General features: G+C 44.3%; 1 long non-coding RNA gene across 1 annotated transcript; it reads left to right on the top strand.

The window, feature by feature from the left end:
* The first annotated feature begins 1,811 nt into the window (after positions 1-1,811).
* Positions 1,812-17,806, top strand: LOC126533828 (uncharacterized). The gene is made up of 5 exons (XR_008612929.2): positions 1,812-1,848; positions 3,743-3,829; positions 4,763-4,849; positions 14,642-14,728; positions 17,687-17,806. It is a non-coding gene; the product is annotated as an uncharacterized lncRNA (long non-coding RNA).
* Positions 17,807-20,869: the final 3,063 nt, after the last annotated feature.

Genomic DNA, 20,869 nt, shown 5'->3' with positions numbered 1-20,869 from the left:
TTGAAACGAAACTTGTTGCATATCATAAAACAGGAGTGAAATTCTCGTGACCATTGGGAGCAAACATTCTTTATGGGGGGGGGGGGGGGAGGTGGCTGTAAGTTTTTATAAAAAATTCTTTTTTGGTAGTAAGGTATTTCTAAAAAGCTCTCTAAGAATCAGGACAATGTGTCCGAAACAAACATGCATTCCAATGTTTTACACGTGTGCTCTGTTTAAACGGTATAAAACGTGTATGTGTTCTGGAATATATGACTGCAACCTTGCAGAGAGAAGAAGGGGCGGGGTAAATGCATACCATGGCCGATTTGCGCCCAAATGTGGGCGAGCTTTTTCTTTATTTTCTAGCTGTTTCACGCATGTTCTCCCGGTTTCCCGGAAGAACAGAATGTAATACCGCATTTAAATTTGCAAGGAAATTTGATCAATATCTTAGATGAGGCGTGGCCAGTGTTTCGGATGGTGTGGTTTAATCGAAGTTATTCTCTATTCTTGAGAACGGGCTGTGCGTTGGCAAGCTCACAATAATTTGCTGCGTTTTGAAACATGGACTCATTTTTCTTTCTCTGCAGACCTCACTCCGGTTCACGACATATATTGCTGCCCCGTCTTCATTATTAAGATCCCTATCATGAGCCTTTATTATGTCCACTGTAGGATGAAGGCGACACCCAGTATTCACCAATTGGCTCTAATTTCATCACCAACTCAACATACATGCTGCTAATCGCGCAATATCGTCGTGCCCTCTACGACATTCATTGCCATTCTCTTTCTTCTGGCCCAAAATTGTTTTTGCGGGGATTTAGCCGTTATCTATTTTACTTATAGTGCAGCATGTCTCACCCCTGTGGTCGACTTCAAGCTTCACATAGTTGTGCAGAAAACATGCTGCTTTCCGCATGCCAGCACTTTATGGCGTCGTTCAACGAAATTTGATGGCGGAGTTTCGATAGCTGCCTTACAATGAAAAAATATGGCTTACAGGTTAGAATGGCTGTTGATGTATATAGACAACGACGGTTCTGAGAACTGCGAGTCCGAACCATTGATATTTGAGTGCGGAAGAACTTGAACTTCATAGATGTGAATCTTGACGGCATAACTATCGCACTGAACGAGCTGCTTGCAGCAACTGAACGCTGTTTATATAAGTGTAGAAAATGAGAGATTGCAGAATCAGAGAGTGCTGGCTATGGGATGTCTGTCTTCTTTGGAACTTAATGATAATGAAATTTACGAGGCTTTTGCAAGGCCGCACAGTGGCGTCCGATGGTCAAGTCGCGCGGGTGAAAGCCTATGTAAGCGATGCGCTGTTAGCACATACAATGCTGGAAAATTCATCGCCTGGATTTCACGTTCGCAAATATGCTAGGTAACGTGATTACACGCAGTATTAGTGGCGAAAACTAATCCCGAGTGTTTCGATGCCTATATGTGCAGCCATCGGATAGTCATAGGAAATTGGAATTGTTGCATCATTGCAAGCAGGGTGGAATGCTCAAACAAACCCAAAGTGATTGCGTGTCATGGCTGATGCCTAATGCCGCATACACAGGCTAAGTAAAAGTGACTTTTATTATACCTGCTGCACAATTTTATGGCTGCAAAAAATGCTGATCCCCAATAACTTCTATGCGCGAGCTGTACAGCTAGAGCATTCTTTTTCAGATTTCTCAGCTGTAGCGTCGCGTTGCCACCGCCCAAATGTTAAGTAGGACCAGCTCCCATGGACTTTGTTTCCGGTAAAAGAATACAGTGAAGTCATGAACTTGATGTATTTGTTTGCAATTACTAATCTATTGTGATTTGCAGGTAGGATTGTCCAAAAAAATGGCGTCTTATACAGTAAGTAAACATTGTTGTTCATCCAAAACTTTTTCGTGTAGCTATCCTTGAGACAGATCATCTTACGAGAAAGATCTATTCCTTACATAACCATTAAACAAATTTAATGTGGGAGACCATGGTGACAGCCAAATGCATTTATCTTAAATTAATGCGATCATGTTATGAATAATTTAACAGAGAACAAACACAGAAGCATTAAAAAACCGCAAGAGCATCAGGCCTGCCTGAATTTAGGTGCATGGTCCCATACCTCAATCAATGCTTTGGGCGTCTATCTCGCAAAAAATGAATTAGCTGTTAGTCGCCTAGTTTTAATGAACTAGTAAGCGCGTTTTTCCAAGTTGCTTTATTTGCGTGTAAGCATGAGTGACATAAGCTGCAGCGTGCTGAAGACAGCAGTGAAAGAAATTCGCCATATGAATATTTCACAGCCTTTTTTAGTTTCAATAATCAAGACTTACAATCATAAGAAAGTATGGTGGTATGAAATGAAAATTTCGACAAACACAAAACAGTAAGATTGACTAATAGGTAAAATATTCATATAAATAAAAACAAAGCAAATGCAGTAAAAAAACCTTTCCGCAACGTCATAATCACCTATAGAAAACAACATGTGCAAGAATATAAGAACGTAGGAAGTATTACCTATATGTTTATGAGCCAATATAAGCACGGGACATTCAATTTGAAGAATCAGAAATTTTATGAGTTTTTATCTTGGTTTGTGCGACCGATACGATTTATGGGTGAGTTCTTATATTCATCGTAAGAAAAGCAAGTGCCAATTCATCGTTTCAGGCAGTTTGCAAAATTTATTAGTGCTACAACAAACGAGCTAAACTAATTAAATATTAGCATCAGTTAAAAGAATGAAGTGTAAACAAATAAAGAGTTTTAGTTATTCTATGGCAAGGCTACGTTACTTAAAAAAAAAGAGTTCAGTGTGCTTAACTGTTGAGACGTTCTGGGAAGTGAAATGTAATGGAAAGTGGGTAGTTTCTCTTGCTCGAAGTGTTCTGGCAAATGAAATTCACTTGAAACGGGGGCAGGTTTAAACTTTTATTCTTTAAGAAATCTACCATTATTCTGTGAAATCTACCATCTATTTTTATTGTGCTACATATAATCTTTATAGTGAAGCGGCACCTTTGTTATGGGAGAAAAGTAGGCAAGTAACAAAGCCTTGCCTATTATTACGCGTTTAAGACTCAACTCTTCCCAAGTATAACACTCAATTAACAGGCTGCTTGCGTTGAACGTGTCATTGTTGCGAGTCTCCAAAGCTGTATAGTCAAGCTCACAGTTCACTTGAAATGTAGCGACAACTCATTACAAACGAATTATTGTGAAAATAGAAGCGAAATTTGTGATGTTTGTTTCTGTTCCATAAGTTAATGTTACCCTAAACCCTGGCCCGCCGTCAGTAGTTCTATCTGCAGAAGAAAAAGTTGTTCTGCCGATGTAAGTTGCAAAATATATAGACACACGGCGTTCCCGACAAGAAAATCATACGTTTCGGCTGAATTAGCATATAAGCGTGCGGACTGCACATTGATATTATTTGTGTTCGACTATCAAGGATGGGAAATGTTACTAAAGAAATTCTAGCTCGTTGTGCCAATGTTGCTGACATCAAGCAAGATGAAAGTTTACAGCCGTAATTCGCCATCACGCATTTACTGTGAATTTTAAAGCTTGCGCAACGGGATCCAGTAGTAGCCACGCTCCAAGTCGAGTACAATATGATGAGTTACCCGTCACATGTGACATTTGGATGGAGTATATTTTGGAGCGCTCATGATGACTGTTGCTGTTGTTAGATTCTGCTGCCTATAACACTTTGCATATCATCTAACCCAAATGCATTTCATTAACTTTCTCGTTGCAGCGGATCAGGACTGTCTGAGGCCCGCATGCCCAAGTCCACAACGACTAGTCTGTCCGAATCCTCGAGACACTTGCAGTTGCTACTGTCGTGAGAACTTTACATCTAGTTCATGCATTTGCACGTCTAAGCCTACACGCGCTTTCAGTTTGCTCGAGTTCACGCGCATAGCGGCTAGCCCCGACAAGAGCTTTTTCCTAGATGTGCGCAAATAATGTGGTTTACATGCTTCATTCAGAGCTTTCACATACTTTTATGCGGGACAAAATTACCTAATTATTAAAAAAAACATTTTTTTTCTATATTTGCCTTGTAGATACATAGTCTGGGAAAGGGCTGTGAGCAGAATAACTTCCGCCCCCCAGCGGGCGCCACAGTTGGTTTAATTTTTTGATGTCACCTAATAAACTGAACGACCACGTCATAGACGGGGACCAAGCTTAATTACAATTTTTTTACAAATAATAATTGCAGCAGTAATGTCCTACAATTATTTAGCTATTTTCTCTCTGAAGCACAGAAAATGGGTGTCTTAATATGGCAATGGCAAAGTTTGAGACTATTCCGAAAGGCGGTATAGCATAAAACAGAAAAAAAGGAAAATTCAGGAAATCTACCCGCAAAACAATTCCGCATCCTAGGAAGACGTCTCTTGCATACTTTATTGCAAGCATCACCACGGGCAATGTTTTCTTTGCCAACAAAAAGTCGAGTGCTAAAAGCGCGATTATGTTCACGCAGTGATTAGTCGCAAATCCTTAGCAATGTCAATGTAACTGCTATAAAACGGCAAAAATAACGTTAATAAGCGTTGCACCCGAGAGCAGAGGAAGGAAAGAAGTGCGGACACTAAATTTTACTTTGATAGCCCCGGACATGTGGCAGCTAAGTCACATAAAACATTTACCAGGACTCGCAAAGCCATTCCTTTAGTATAGGGTTCACGAAAGCACAAATTTAAACATACGTCTCTAGCAGAACAACAATACACGTTTCGGGGACTTTCATATTTTATTATTTCAGAGGATGTCCCTTGTTACATGCCAAGATGCGGCAACGACTGCCAGGTCAGTTGCTTGAGAAGGACTGGCTGGTGTCAGTGCAAATGCGGTAAGTATGAAGCTTTACGCCCAAATTGCATCGTGAATATAGAGAGAATACATTTGTATTTCCATGTCATCTTGAAATAGGGAAGAAGTGCGCCAACTAAGACATTCACGAGAGGGAGAACGGCCTAGGAGAAGCGTCGTTGTGCCGCTCGTGATGGTCTTAGTTGGCGCACTTCTTTCCTAGTTCAAGTGTGTACCTCTAGCCTAAATGAATATTGTTCTGTTCCATGTGACCGTTCAAAAGAAAGGGAATGCTAGCATGTTCCCATGGCCATTTCAGAGCACCGCACAGCAGTGCAAAGCAAGTCGGCACCTGTAAACATTATGGGGATTAAAAAGGAAGTGAAGAAATTATTAGCACAGAGTTACGTAACCGATTGAGCTAGTTGTAGAAACACCATCCTGTGAAGGGTATTTCCTTGCGCATTTGTGTTCCTGTTTCGCTTTAAATATCATGCGCTTTCACGCAAGATGCTTTAGTAGGGATATAACACCAACGTATTCTTCCTATACACATCAGCACGGCCATGCACCGAATGTAGTCGCAGTTAATCGACCAGTTGAATATATACAGCGACTCTGTTCACAATTATCTGTACTTGTTCTATGACAAATAAACAAAAGCACGTCTCTCTGTGATGACGCCTTCCGATCTATTGCATCACAATTCAAGTTAGATAATGTGAACTTTGCTAATCCAAATCCAGGCCTTTCGCCAACGCTTCACGACATCGGAACTTTAAAGGGAGCATGAAAGGGCCACCCAACATTTTGCGGTTTTCCGCAAGAAATTGGGGTGGCGGGTATTTTATGGCTACACACATGAAAAATTTAGCGGCAAATCACATTTCTGTCCAAAATGAGTGATAGAACTAACCAGCTCTAAACCGACGTCCCGAGGTGGCCAACGCCTTAATGCCGAGCCATGTGTGACGTCATGTGCGGTATACAACAGAGGCATCGTCTGCTACAGAATCAGCCACCGCACCACGTGCGGTTGGAGCATAGCTGCCATTTGTTGCCGTATTTGCTCCAGATATCACGTGCCATGTCTTATACAACGCCACCTTCTCTGGATGAAGCAATCGATCTGTTTTTAATAAAGGGAAAATCAGACATCCACCCGTACGTAGCAATTGCTACAAAAGAAACCCATATGGGTTCCTCGAAAGAAAAGCGTCACAGTTGAAGAAAAATTCGTCCTGGTCCGTGTCTCGAGCCCGGAACCACCGACTTTTCGGCGTCGCCGCTTTACTATCTGAGCTAAACAGGCGGCTAGCAGATGGCAGGGCGAAACCGCATTTGTCGACAACACGAAGCAAAGGCAAATGTTTGACATAGTAGTTCTGCGGAAACCCGCAAGGTGGAGAGAAGTAATTAATAAAGGGCAATTAAATAGCAATTGCTACAAAGGAAACCCTTGGGTCTCCTTTGTAGCAATTGCTACGAGCGGGTGGATGTCTGATTTTCCCTTTATTAATTACTTCTCTCCACCTTGTGGGTTTCCGCAGAACTACTACGTCAAACACGATGTGTTTTTGAGCAGCAGAAGCAGCGATGGTGCTGCGAGCTTTCACTTCGATGTCATCGCCTCCAGCTAAGTGACGAAAGATGGCCTTGGCGATATGCGCACGCCAGCCATAGACCAGGACGGTGCGCACATAACTTGGAAGCCATCGACAAAGACATCGTAGTAAGCGCGGTCAACATAGGATGACGACATCGCTGTTGAGCAAAATGATGCTGATACATTTATCCACTGTTGTTATTTCATGCGCGCAGCAATTATTAACCAACCGTTCACGGAGGACGAAGTCTGCGCTACTTCGCACAATGCAAATTGTTACGCACGTAGATTGCTTGCTGGCGTCTATTCCATGCTCGCATTTCTCTTTGATGCGTACTCAGCAATGCCACGATTTTGTTAAGCTGCCGTCCGTTCCCACCAGTTCTTGTTTTTTTCCCTCTGTAGATGCGTGCGCCATATGTAAACAAATATCCCGTGCACATGTGTCCGCGACGCAAGGATTCAGCGCGGTGATGTACGCGTTGGCTGAACCTGTACTTCAACTTATTTTATTGCACTCAATATCGTTAAACGAAATAGCAAGGCTGACGTCTGTCCAGGGCACTGCCTGCAGGATGGGTCGGTGCGCGAACACAGTCGCCCTCGCGCCTGTCGGCAGGCTCAGCTTTTTCACGAGTAACCGAAACTGGGCGAGCAGTCGCAAGTGGTTGTTGTAGCTGTCTAGCGTGAAGTGCTCCAACAACAAAGGAAAAGCGCCAGATGAGCGCCAGTCTTTCCTATCCACATTCATCTCCTAAGCGTTACGCTTGACGGGTACCTAGGGGAACGTTAAGTACGATACGGAGGACTCCTGGCTGCGTTTGCTCTAGCATCACACGGCGTTAGAATAGGCGCCGTGGTGATATTGTTTCAGCCTCTTCAAGTTGAACAATTCCAATGGACAGCTGAGCGAAGCAGAAGATTGCCGCATGAGCGCACAGCTGAAACACCGATATGTATTGTCAAGTGTCTCCAAAGACAACTGACGACGTTTAATGAGGCAAGCTGGCTTCTGAAAAACAGCGGTGGTGGCGGCGGTGGCACCAGGCTATCGAGCGGGCGGGATTACCACGCACACTTCTTCCTTCTTGTCCTTTCTGACTCTTCTTTTGCACTGTACCCCCTACTGCAGGTGGCATTTCCCCCTCCCACGATAAGACAATTGGTTCGATGGTTAAAAAGCAGTGTAATGGAAGCAATAACGTGGTCAAGGGAGATGCTGGCGCAAAGAATAGAGCGACATACCCAAGAAAGACACAACCACATTAGCTGCACATATGAGCGCAAATAAATAAAAAATAATTACGAACGGGCGATATACGGTTCCATGCGTGCGACGTGAACGGTGTCAGGGCTTGGTTGTTGTCTACGCCGTGTTTGAGCCACACTATAAATTCAAACAGCGCTAAACGACAGGACCAGAATGAGGAGGAGACAAACACGGCGCTCCTCATTCTGGTGCTGTCGTTTAGCGCTGTTTGAATTTATAGTTACCATGCAACACCAACTCGCCCAATCCGCTGCCCTTCTGAGCCACACTGCCCGGAACGACTTCGTAGTTCACGTCACATATGCAGCGCAGCACATTGTATGGGCCAAAATACCGGCTGAGCAACTTTTCACAAAGGCCACGGCGGCGAACAGGAGTCCACACCCAGACGTGGTCACCGGGGTAATAGCTTCCTCACCGCGCTGAGCAAATTCTTCATCGTCAGTAGTTAAGCGCTCGAAGTCTTGACGCGGCAGCATAGCGTCCAGCATCGTCTGAACTTCGCGGCCGTAAAGGAGACGAAATGGTGTAAAGCGCGTCGTTTCTTGCACGGTGGTATAATATGTGAAGGTTACGTAAGGCAAGATATAATCCCACATTTTGTGCTGCACATCGATGTACATAGAGATCATGTCCGTGATGGTCTTGTTTAAGCGCTCCGTAAGTCTGTTGGACTGCGGATGGTAAGCAATAGTCTTTGGATGCCTAGCGTTGCTCAACTGAAAAATTTCGTCCATCAGCTCTGCTGTGAAAGCCGTCCCTCGGTCTGTGATTACAGTGGACGGGGCACCATGAAGCAATCCAATGTGGCACATGAAAAACAGCACTACCTCAGAAGCCGTCGCTCGTGGGAGCGCCTCCGTCTCGGTACAGGGGGTTAAATAGTCAGTCGTGACAATCACCGATTTCTTGCCGTCGGTTGACAAAGGAAAAGGCCCAAGAATGTCCAATCTGACTTGGTCGAATGGCTTATGAGGTGGTTCGATGGGTTGCAATAACCCGGCGGGGCTTCAATGACGGTGACTTTCGCCGCGGACATTCGGGGCAGCCTTTAACGTACTGTTTGACACTTGCCCAAAGCCCAGGCCAGTAATACATCTCGCGAACTCTGGTAAGTGTTCGTAAGGAGCCTAATTGGCCAGACGTGGGCTTGTCATGGCAAGCGAAAAGAATGTCGTCGCGAAAGTCTTTTGGAACCACCAGGAGGTAGCCTCGCTCATTCGAACAGCCGTTTTTCTTGTAAAGCACGTTGTCTGGCAGACAGAAGGACGTGAATACGCGACATAGATGGCGTGAAATGGTTGGCCGGCCCTCTAAATGATCGACAACAGGTCAAATTTCAGTGTCGTCACGCCACCCTCTTACCAAGTGCTAGACAGTAATGACATCCAGGAATTAAGCCGTCATTGTCCTCTGACTCTCGATTAACAGATTCGGCAGGTGCACGCGACAGTGTGTCAGGTTCTTCGTGCTTGCGGCCAGACTTGTGAACGGTCGTGACGTAACATTCTTGTAGCCGCAAGCTCCACCTTGCCAGTCGTCCTGAACGGTCGCGTAAGTTTGTCTACCAACATAGGGCATGGTGGTCTTTCACCACTTTGAAATGACGGCCGTAGAGATAAGGGCGCCACTTCGTGATCGGGCACACAAACGCGAGACACCCTTTTTCTGTGGTAGAGTAGTTCACGTCGACATAGGACAGGGAGCGACTAGCATATGCTCTTACTCTTTCATTGCCGTCTTGAAGTTGGACGAATACTGCACCAAGAGCGATGTTACTGGCATCAGTATGTAGTACCTCGGTGTCATCGTCGTTTTAAAAATGTGCTAGGACGGGTGCTGACTGCACGCGTTGCCGTAGTTCAGCAAATACCTCCTGTTGGCTCATTCGTTCAGGGAAATGGCGTGTCATCCCTTGTAAGGCGAGTCAGGGGTTCCGCTTTCTGGGAGAAGCCTTCAATGTAACGGCGATAGTACGCAAAAGAGCCAAGAAACACCATCATCATTATCATCATCATCATCATCATCATCATCATCATAAGCCTGGTTACGCCCACTGCAGGGCAAAGGCCTCTCCCATACTTCTCCGACAACCCCGGTCATGTACTAATTGTGGCCATGTCGTCCCTGCAAACTTCTTAATCTCATCCGCCCACCTAACTTTCTGCCACCCCCTGCTACGCTTCCCTCCTCTTGGAATCCAGTCCGTAACCCTTAATGACCATCGGTTATCTTCCCTCCTCATTACATGTCCTGCCCATGCCGATTTCTTTTTCTTGATTTCAACTAAGATGTCATTAACTCGCGTTTGCTCCCTCACACAATCTGCTCTTTTCTTATCCCTTAACGTTACACCTATCATTCTTCTTTCCATAGCTCGTTGCGTCGTCCTCAATTTGAGTAGAACCCTTTTCGTAAGCCTCCAGGTTTCTGCCCCGTAGGTGGGCACTCGTAAGACACAGCTGCTATAGACTTTTCTCTTGAGGGATAACGGCAACCTACTGTTCATGATCTGAGAATGCCTGCCAAACGCACCCCAGCCCATTCTTATTCTTCTGCTTATTTCCGTCTCATGACCCGGATCCGCCGTCACTACCTGCCCTAAGTAGATGTACTCCCTTACTACTTCTAGTGCCTCGCTACCTATTGTAAATTGCTGTTCTCTTCCGAGACTGTTAAACATTACTTTAGTTTTCTGCAGATTAATTTTTAGACCCACTCTTCTGCTTTGCCTCTCCAGGTCAGTGAACATGCATTGCAATTGGTCCCCTGAGTTACTAAGCAAAGCAATATCATCAGCGAATCGCAAGTTACTAAGGTATTCTCCATTAACTTTTATCCCCAATTCTTCCCAATCCAGGTTTCTGAATACCTCCTGTAAACACGCTGTGAATAGCATTGGAGAGATCGTATCTCCCTGCCTGACGCCTTTCTTTATTGGGATTTTGTTGCTTTCTTTATGGAGGACTACAGTGGCTGTGGAGCCGCTATAGATATCTTTCAGTATTTTCACATATGGCTCGTCTACACCCTGGTTGCGTAATGCCTCCATGACTGCTGAGGTTTCGACAGAATCGAACGCTTTCTCGTAATCAATGAAAGCTATATATAAGGGTTGGTTATATTCCGCACATTTCTCTATCACCTGATTGATAGTGTGACTATGGTCTATTGTTGAGTAGCCTTAGACCATATTCACACTATCAATCAGGTGATAGAGAAATGTGCGGCATATAACTAACGCTTTTATTAGCTTTCATTGATTACGAGAAAGCGTTTGATTCTGTCGACTCTGGGCGCAGCGGTGGCGTAGAGGTAGAACGCCCGCCACGCGTGCAAGAGGTCCGTGTTTCGAACCCTGGTGCCAGCAATTTCCCACCGGCTTTAAAAAAAAAGATACGCGTGTTGATAAAATTGCATAAACAGGCCTGAAGTGTGGCCTGATCCCGGTGACCAGAACCGGCAACGCACTCCCTCACCAGAGTAGGATTGGCCACCCTGGTGCAGTACTTGGCCACAACCTCCTATATGAACACAACATTCAAGAAACACCACACGGCCTTCTTATCGGCTGGAGAACGAAATGATCTTACTGCGGCAAGCTCTTCGGGATCAGGTCCGACTCCTCTGGCGCTTACGACGTGCCCGAGAAACTTCAGCTCTTCATAGCCAAAGTGGCTCTTTTCTGGTTTATGCGTGAAATCAGCCGATTGAATCGCTTCTAGCGCATTGCGCAAGCGAGGAAGATGTTGCTCAAATGTTTCAGAAAAGTCTACTACGGCATCAAACTACACTGGACAAGTCTGCCACTTCCGTCCAGCGAGGACAGTACCCATCATTCGCTGTAACGTAACTGGAGCTGAACACAAGCCGTAAGGGAGCATTCGAAATCTTTAGAGGCCGTCGGGAGTGGCAAAGGTAGTTTTCTCGTGGACTCTTTCATCTACCTCTATCTGCCAATACCCGCTTTTCATGGGTCGATCATCGGCATAATGCACTCGCTGCTCCGGCTGAAGCACAACAGGAGGAGGAGGCGGAAACGCTGGCGGCGTGCATCGTTCGGCGGTGTATTGCACCGGTTGGGGCTGGTGAAACTGCAACCCAATACAGGCGTTAACAAAGAGTGGGGGTGAGGAAGCATGGAGTCTCAGGGCGTCTGCGTAGGTCGCACGGCGATGTTCAGTCGCTGCAGGCGCGGTGTTAGCCAGGGGAAAGCTGGACCTGAGCGCTTGGTGTACCTCACCTTTGACAACATTTGCAATGGAGCTCACCGTAGCTTGTGACACGCCATGAGTCTTCTGCATTTCTTCCCGCACAACGGTTCGGATGAGTTCTCTGAGATTGTCATTCTTGCTTCCGGTCGCCAAGAAAATATCGGAAGTGGATGTTGCGTTCACTTGCCACTCGTAAAAGTTCGATCGCTGCTGAAGCATCTTCTCCATAGGTACAGCCTCAGACAAAAATTCGGCGACAGTCTTCGGAGGGCTCCCGACAAGACCAGCGAAGAGCTGCGCCTTCACTCCGCGCCACAGGTGACGCAACTTTTTGTCCGCGGTCATTCCTGGGTCTGCTCGTCTGAAGAGGCGCGTCATGTCCTCGACGAAAGCGGTGGCACTTTCATTGGAAAGCAGGATGCGGGCTTGATCGCTAGATCTGCTCATTTGCGGCGATGAGAACTGGTGTAGGTGTCTAGTAGCTGACAGCGAAACTCAGGCCACGACGTCAGTTACTCCTCACGGTTTTGGAACGTGCGCCGTTCTCCAGGCAAAAATATACATTTATAAGTTTACTGGTGCCGTCCCTTTCATGGTACTCGGCCACACGCTCAAAGTCGGCCATCCAATCTTCGACATCTTCGAACGCGTCGTCTCGAATGACTTTGGAACCCGTAGGTTCTGAAATGTGTACCGGGTCATCATTGCGCTATCCATACCAGCTGAGGTGGTTGAAATCGCTGTGTTGTCTTCTGGAGGTAGTTCGCTGGTCCTGCGGCTGGCCCTATGGACGGCAGTCTCTATTGGCCTAGGGCTGGTGGTACCGCTCCCAGGAGAAGTCTGCGGCATAAGCGGGAAATACTCATCACCTCCACTAGTTTGTCACGTGTGTCCAAAGCGCACTGGCGACGTTTAATGAGGGCAGCTGGCTCCTGAAAACGACGCCGGTAGGTCCAGGCTAGCGAGCGGGCGGCGGTAGCACGCGCACATCATCATTGCCCTTCCTGCATCTTCCTTGTATATATATATATATATATATATATATACCTTTAGCGTGTATAGTGGCGCTGTGGGAAAGAAATTTACAAATAGAGATAAACAAAACTGACGAACAACCAAACCCACCATGCGTATTTTGCTGTTGAAAAATCAGGTGCATAGGGCAAGCTACGATAGGCGGACACCACAAATAACTTACCGCTCAAATTAGGGCAGCATACACCTCGTAAGCCGAAATTGCTCCCATACTCGGCTTCAAACTTTCTATGGCACCATGCGGATTAAAGTGGTTAAAAAAATATTTCAGGTATGTCGTGAGCTAGAAGCCTCCACATAAAAAGTTATCGCACAAGGTTTGTTCCTCTCTTCCATACACCCACATTTAAAAAGCCTGGACAGCTGTCTAGCTATAGGCGATTTCTAAGAAAACATATGTTGTAATATGAAAAAGACCATTGTACTGACGTTACTATTGCGGTGAGTTTATTTCCGCGAAATGAGCTAAGAGACAGCTGATGGTTGAAACCCTCCCGATATAACTCCGACATACAGATAGATAACTGAATGCTTCTCCCTCCCCATCAGTTGGTCTCTACATCCACTACTCCTCAAATTGCTTTTATATTCTATTTTTCATATCAATTTCTACAAACAAAGAACGTAGAACTGAATAGTATAAAAGGATGAAATTTCAAATACCTATATAAAACCGTCTAAAGAATGTCACTCAAAATATCCACAATTCTCTTTACAATCGAATAGATTTCATTGAGGTGCAAAGGTAACAATAATTTTTGCTCTTTAAAAAGTGCACGCTCGAACGCGATTCCTAATACGAATGAGTGTAACTTTAGGCGATATCCAAATTTTCGAAAAGTTCAAGTAAGCATTCTTGAAGCACAATGTCTTCACCTATATTGACGCGAACGGCTCTCCCGTGCCGTGGTGAATGCCCGTTTCGGAGGCGCCACGAAATTTTATTTACAGTAGTCTGCTCGCTTACGCAAGCGGCAAATTTTTGAGCTTGTAATGCGGCAAACTGATAAACATGCGGAGACCTGGCAAAACATAAATAGCGCTTGCTGTGGTTCCTTGAGAGGGCTCACAACGTACGTGAAAAAAAGATGATTAAGCTGATGCAATCAGAATAGCTTAGAGAAATACGGAGTGACCCTTTTCCGGAAAGCAATTGCTTAACTTTTGCATCAGGACTAACCGCGATGCACTCATTATGTAACATTCGCATTGATGCTGTACTTATCTATTGTTAAATATTATACAAATTCAGTATGTTACAAATATTTGAAGACGTCGGAACAAATTCATATCATGGAAGTTGTGTAGCCAATATGTGATCACTGAAAAGTAACTAAAATCTTTGAGGCAAGAACTTACCTTACAACCTCCTTTTAACACATGTGGGGTGCTGCCAATTCGATTATAATATGGAGATTACAGCAAAGTTATAACAGTCTTCAAACGCTGCATGTTTCCCTGTGCCGTCGGGATGGGCTTTATGGAAACCTGCTACATTAAACTACATTTAAATACACTAAAATTAATATATCTTTTTATAGGTGTGGGCCCAGACCCATCATGCGGATCTATTTAAGAAATCCCAGTTTTTTATATGGACTCCCAAGAAAGATGGACATAGCTTAGGAGAAATTTATAAGTATACTTATTTTGGACGAAATAGGTAGTTTCGAGGCTCATCTTTTGACTTTATCTTCTTTTATGCAGTACCAAGAAGTCAGCGGTGTGCGGATACCTGGTCTAGTACATGCCTCGCTGTGTGTACCGGGTGTAATCCTTGCAAGTGCAATTGTGGTAAGCATGTTCCTGCCTATTAGATGCAGCGCAAATATTACGCCTAACTTTTGGAGAGATGATTTAGCAATGCCAAAATGACCATATGTGTACTGACAAATAATACAGAAGATTGCTGTACTTAAAATTGCGGCAGAAGCTATCAAAGTAAATAATTTACACGTGGTATGAGCGCCATCTTCAATTAAGAAGTGCTTTCTGGTGTTCAGTAAAAACATGTTGACAAAAAAATCCACCTCCATTACACCCTTTAAAAGTGGATGTACAGCGAAGTTGTTGCCGTCGTTACATAAGTACAACCACCACAAGCGACGTGAGTGATGCGCACACACACATGTGTGGAAGTGCAGCATATATCCGTATTCTTCTAGGCCCTCCGTCTAGCAAAGGAAGATTATTGAACTAAATGATTATTTAATGGTACATTCCGTCGGGAAAATGTGTAAAGTACGACGCGCGACTTACAACAAGCTAAAGACATGATAGCTTCGGAGTGTCAAATTCGATTATGGGAGAAAACATAAATTTGTTACGAAGAAACTGAACGACAAAGCTCTTTTCCGGCTGCCATTAGAGGTCTCTCTAAATGGCGGTACCATTAGCATAGTATACGTCGTCATTCTTGTTGGCCCTCCGCCTAGCCCAAGTGTGTTACTGAACAAATTAAATTTCTTCAGATAAACTGCATCAGAAATGCTAAATATTTCGACTGCTGAACTGATAGAAATATGACAAGTAGGGAACAACTATCCAATTTGTTTCGGCAAGGCGATTGATTGATGAACCTTGCGATTGCACAAACATTGCTTTATTCTCGAGTAAATTTCTGTACAGAATCCCCTCAGGAACTTCTATTTTAGAGATATTAAACGAAGCGCTGGTAACGCGGTAAGGAGGCTGGTGCATCACCTGATAGCACTGCCGGCGATGGTTAAAGGAGCTTCTTTGACGACGCGGCTAGAGCTATTATTCGATTATTCTTTACCTCAACCGGCCACAGTTGCGCAGTATTGCATTTGAAGAGGGAATTTGAGACATTTCAGCCAGCGGTGGCTAACGTTATATACACCTTCCAAGGGAGAGAATTTTTTTCATGCGAAATTTGCAAAATACGAGAACACTAAGCATATCCGATGGGAAGAAAAATCTGTTATAGAAAATTTTTAAGCAATATTGTTTGTTGCTTGTCAGCAACACCAGGTGCAATGGTGCAACCTAGCTTCCCCGGAGGCCACCAATGGCTTCGTGTTGAACTCGCACCAAAAGTTCCCATCGCGTGTTAAACTGAGATGTAAATTGATTTCTCGCCTCCTTGCATATGTCATAGCACTGCAATGGGGGTGTTTTCATCTGCCTTCCTTGTTTGTAGATGTAGATTAAGATGTAGAGCCTAGATTGCTCGGACCGTGTTTTCAAAAGAAAGCGACTTACGTGCCAAATTTCTTTCTCATCCGCTGATCTTTTGTCCGCGCGTCACTTTGTTAGCCTAAAACAATTAGACAAACACTCCGTACGCAAAACAGAAACTTAAGAAGAAAACAAAGTGGTACTTTCCTGAACGCGAACTGTCCAAGATATGTGCACAGTTATATGGAGGCCGCCATGGCGTGCAGAGTGTTATGCGTGGTAATGATCAGCGCGGTTGTGTTATTTTGATGAAGTATGCATTATTTGTCTATATATTCCCTAACAGTACGAGCAGAAAGACGGATATATTTGAACTGCCGAGCAGATGCGTTCTGCACCACGCTGACTGCCGTATAACGCTACGCATATCCTCAACAGTTCTCGTTCACACTCGCCATGATTGCTCAGTGGCTATGGTGTTAGGCTGCTGAGCACGAGGTCGCGGGATCGAATGCCGGCCACGGCGGCCGCATTTCGATGGGGGCGAAAACACCCGTGTACTTAGATTTAGGTGCACGTTAAAGAACCCCAAATGGTAAAAATTTCCGGAGTCCTCCACTACGGCGTGCCTCATAATCAGAAAGTGGTTTTGGCACGTAAAACCCCATAATTTAATTTTTTTAAAATTTAGTTCCCGTTCACGGAGGTTCCGCTTAATTTGCTGGCGTAATGGTCGGTGCAGCATAATCGACGGGTTAATGCCGTCATAGGCCGCGGAAGGGTGACGGCAGCGCGTGTGTGCGTCATTATTGCACGAGTTGAATATGCGCTCGTTTTGCTCCCCTTTGGTCACTTTCCCTCCTCACAGGTGGAGTTTTTACGAGGACGTCCCATAGTGCTTACTGTTCCCGATTTAGTTTAGGCTTAGGCATTTCTGGCCTGGGTTTAAAGCCTTTGTTCTACGCATGACATATGGGGAAGGGCGAACGCAGACGCTCTCGCAGAACATTTTCCTCCGGCGCGCCTATTGCTATCGCAAACAATGGGTCGTTCGTCACTGTGCTCCAGATGGCAGCTACCAGCCACGCACACAATAGACCTAAATTTCGCATTCTCGCACCGTGTTAGGAAAGCGGTTTTCTGGCCTTACACAAATTTTTTTAACCGACTTGCCGTATATTGCTACAAATTAAAGAAACATATATTTCTTGTGCGTTACCTGTAGACACTTGCTTGTATATGACTAAGACAATATATCAACTTTACCGCTGCAGCTGATTTACGCTTCAAAATTTGTGCACGTATCTTATCAGCTTTGCTTTCTTTGGCTAATGTACGTTGATAAACAGGCATGAATACTTCATTCTTTAGCGGTTTATTAGTTTCTGGCCAATCCGGGCGCAATTTCTTAATCCCGAGCCATTTTTTTATATCTCGATGAAAGTGATTGCCGCGCTGTCGTCAATCGTTTGAGTGTTCTTTAGATTACGTGCTTAGATTTTGACGAGAAGGGATCTATAGCTTTTAAGCGCTAGCCTAGGTCAGGAATATTTCGTGTGCTTTTAAGAGCACTGAATCGTTTTCGCCATCACTTGTTTCTCCTATTTGCAGTTGGCGAATACCAACAGCACCAGCGCAACGAATACAAATCCTTTGGATGATCCCCTTTTTTCAACTTCCAGGTGTCCTGTCGAACACGCACCGTGGTGGCTTCTCTGGTATAACGAGTAATAAAGATATTCTGCGGTGTTTGTGTGATGAATATCCAGGGAATGATGGGAGCTACACAATTATCTTGTATATTGTTGATAGCTGCATTCCATGATAATTGAGAAAGCTTTATATCGTAGAAATTTAGTCTTTTACTTTGTTTTATATGCGAAGAATTCAATGACAACAGGGATGTTCAGAATCTTCATTACAATGAAAGATATAGTTATATTTGATTTCTCTTTCTCTCAACGGGGAGAAAGAAGTAAGACCCTTGATAGAATTTGATTGCAAGCATTTGAGAAATTGCCGAAAAGCCCACCTCGCTACCGGCAGTGTCACATGTAAGGCTCTCGGCTATTGTGATTCTGAAAGAGTATGACTTCATAAACGCTTCAGCAAGCCACATTCGGTACAACAGAGTTCCCCTATCTGATGGTAGTCGGGGCGGTAGGAATGTCTTCAAGTTAGGAGGCCATGAATCTATGTACGTGCTTGTGGTAGTCGACGAGTTCATCAAGTACAATCGAGAGTCATGGAGGGAATGTAGCTACTGCGTAAATTCTCGGCAAAGAAATTCAAGCCTATCTGCTAATGCCCTGCGTAGAATGAGCGTATTCATCGGCACGAAGGTATCTATTGACACCGCAGTGTGGCGTGCGCCACTGATAAAATATATTGGGTCACTGTTCTGTTGTTCGTCGTGTAGCTTCCTAGTATAGGAAACAAGTTGTTTATGAGGTGCGCGCTGCATTGAAGTTTAAATGCTTTAGAAGGCTGCCTTATCATCACAAAAAATGGTCCAGCGATGGAGCAATCACACATCAGTGTATTTACCCTCGCTAGAGAGGGAAAGTGAGAAAAAAGGCAGGGAGGTTAATACCCAAAAATCGGGGAGTCTTAAGTAGGCAGAAGAATAAAGAGTAAAGGACAAGAAAAGCAAAGCGAGTGATAGTTGGGCCTATGTTAGAGTGCGGAGATGCAGGTTTTGCGTACTGCATTAGAGTAACTGTACAGCTGACAACTCTCAGAGCAAAGGGTAATTAAGCAGGGGTCGCAATGGACGTGCCCACTGTGTGCTTGGTAATGATATTGTCGTGTGCCACCTGAGATTTCTTTGCGCCAATTCATATTTCGGGACACATATATTTGAAAAGTTTTATTCCTTCGTCTCCGCACTAGGTAATAGGCCGTACTTATTTTTTTAGTTAACTGCCCCGTGGACATTCATTTTTTTTTCACTCTCTATCTCGAGGAAGAATCTGACCTTGACTTACTGATCAACATATATTTGCACAGCAAACGATTTCTGGGGAAGGCTGCAAGGGGAAGGATAGTTTGCAGAAGGAGAAGCATTGAAAACCAACATTCTGTATTACAAAGCTACAAATTAAAGTCTTTCTTTTTATCAGTAGAAAGCGTTGCAGTTGATGATAAATTCGCTCTTATCTGGGCGCAGGACCTCAATATATCCAAGGGAACATTTTCGCTTGAATAGGTACCGAACAGTGCTAACTTAGATGAACCAACTTATCTCAGCTTTATTGTAAAACTGTATCGGTAGCAGCTAATACTGCTAGCACACATTAGACAACTGGAGCAGGACACGTTCATTTATGCGCCAAAGCTACATGTGTGAATGTGCACTGAAAATAATTTTTAGCACACGTTTGTGTTTTCGTGGCAAACTCACATATAATCAGGACCATGCGTGGCTGGGCAAAATGGTACATAATAAGAGGATAGAAAACACACTCAAACCACAAAGCCAGCTTAGGGTTATACAGGCTCTAATTAGACACCTATTTCTGTAAATTAAGGGCCTGTACAAACGTTTAGATGCACAATTACGAAAGCAGCAAAATCTTAGCAAACAGAATAGAATCTCCAACAGATACACTATATAATAAAGCTTAAAATTCGCCTTCTCAATTAAAAAGTAATCTGCAGACAGTGATGCATGCGTCACCGTTCGTGTTAAAAATACTTCTGTTAGCCCAGGTCTACTAGATTCTCGTTTTCTTGCGAATATGTGAAAGCATAGTGTTCCTGTAAGGAAACTCCACAGGCCACCAGGAGATATCAGCGGCTAATAGTTGCTTAAGTATACATTACAGGAAGCAGCAGCTGTGTCACCTACGAAGCCCTTAGAAAAATGGCGTGTTTCTTAGGCAGGGGCAATGGTTCTACACGGTGATACTTGACTTTGGCGCTGTGAAACATCAGCAACCTGTAAATGATTCGTCTAAACTGCGATAACCTCTCATAATACTGTAGAAGAGGCCTAAAATATAAATGCTGACCTTCAGACCTAAACATAGCCTAGAATGAAAACGTTACTTTGGACACAAAGAGAGCCGCATTTTAGAAGAGTTGCTAACTATTGTTTAAATGGTTTAGCGAGTTTTCTTACATATATGTACAACTGACATTTGCTTGATGGCTAACAATAAATTGCATGATTTCCTCCGCGGCTTATAGAGCCAGCCTCCCTGAATGCAGCGAACAAAAATACTACCTAATGGAATCATTGGTCAGCCATAGTTCTTAAGGTAAAGTAATGCGCACGTGAAGACACACCTTGTTATTGTGCGTTTGCTTCTGTAACGCTACGTACCGAACGGTGCTTTCAAACAAAATCGTCCACATGTGCATTAGAAAACAACATTACTAAAGAATTGAAGCTGACTTCGTCACCAGATTGCAACATTCGTCATTTTCAGTTGATGTAATACTGTCGGCAGTACCTTTCCGGCTCAAGCTATATGCACCTTTCCAAAACCATAGATGCATTTTTCTTCAGATCTACATTAAATTCCCTCTTTGATAAAGAGTCATTTGTTCTGACGAGTGGATGTCATGGCGTCCAGATACTTTTTCCAACAACTCAGTTTCCAATTATCCAGATTCCATTCCAGCAAAGCTGCCGTTACCATGCGATACGAAACGACGCATACCGAAAAGAGACGTGTACCGTAGTTCGGTGAAGAACGCACCGCGCAACTGTTAGCCCAGCTGGCGCAGGCACGCCCCAACGCGCTAACCCTAACCAGAGCATTTACACGTTAGAAGCCTCAGAGCTGT

This window comes from Dermacentor andersoni, chromosome 7 (assembly GCF_023375885.2).
Source record: "Dermacentor andersoni chromosome 7, qqDerAnde1_hic_scaffold, whole genome shotgun sequence".
Taxonomy (NCBI): domain Eukaryota; kingdom Metazoa; phylum Arthropoda; class Arachnida; order Ixodida; family Ixodidae; genus Dermacentor; species Dermacentor andersoni.
Note: the sequence above shows the minus strand (reverse complement) of the source record. Positions and strands in the feature narration are given on the sequence as shown.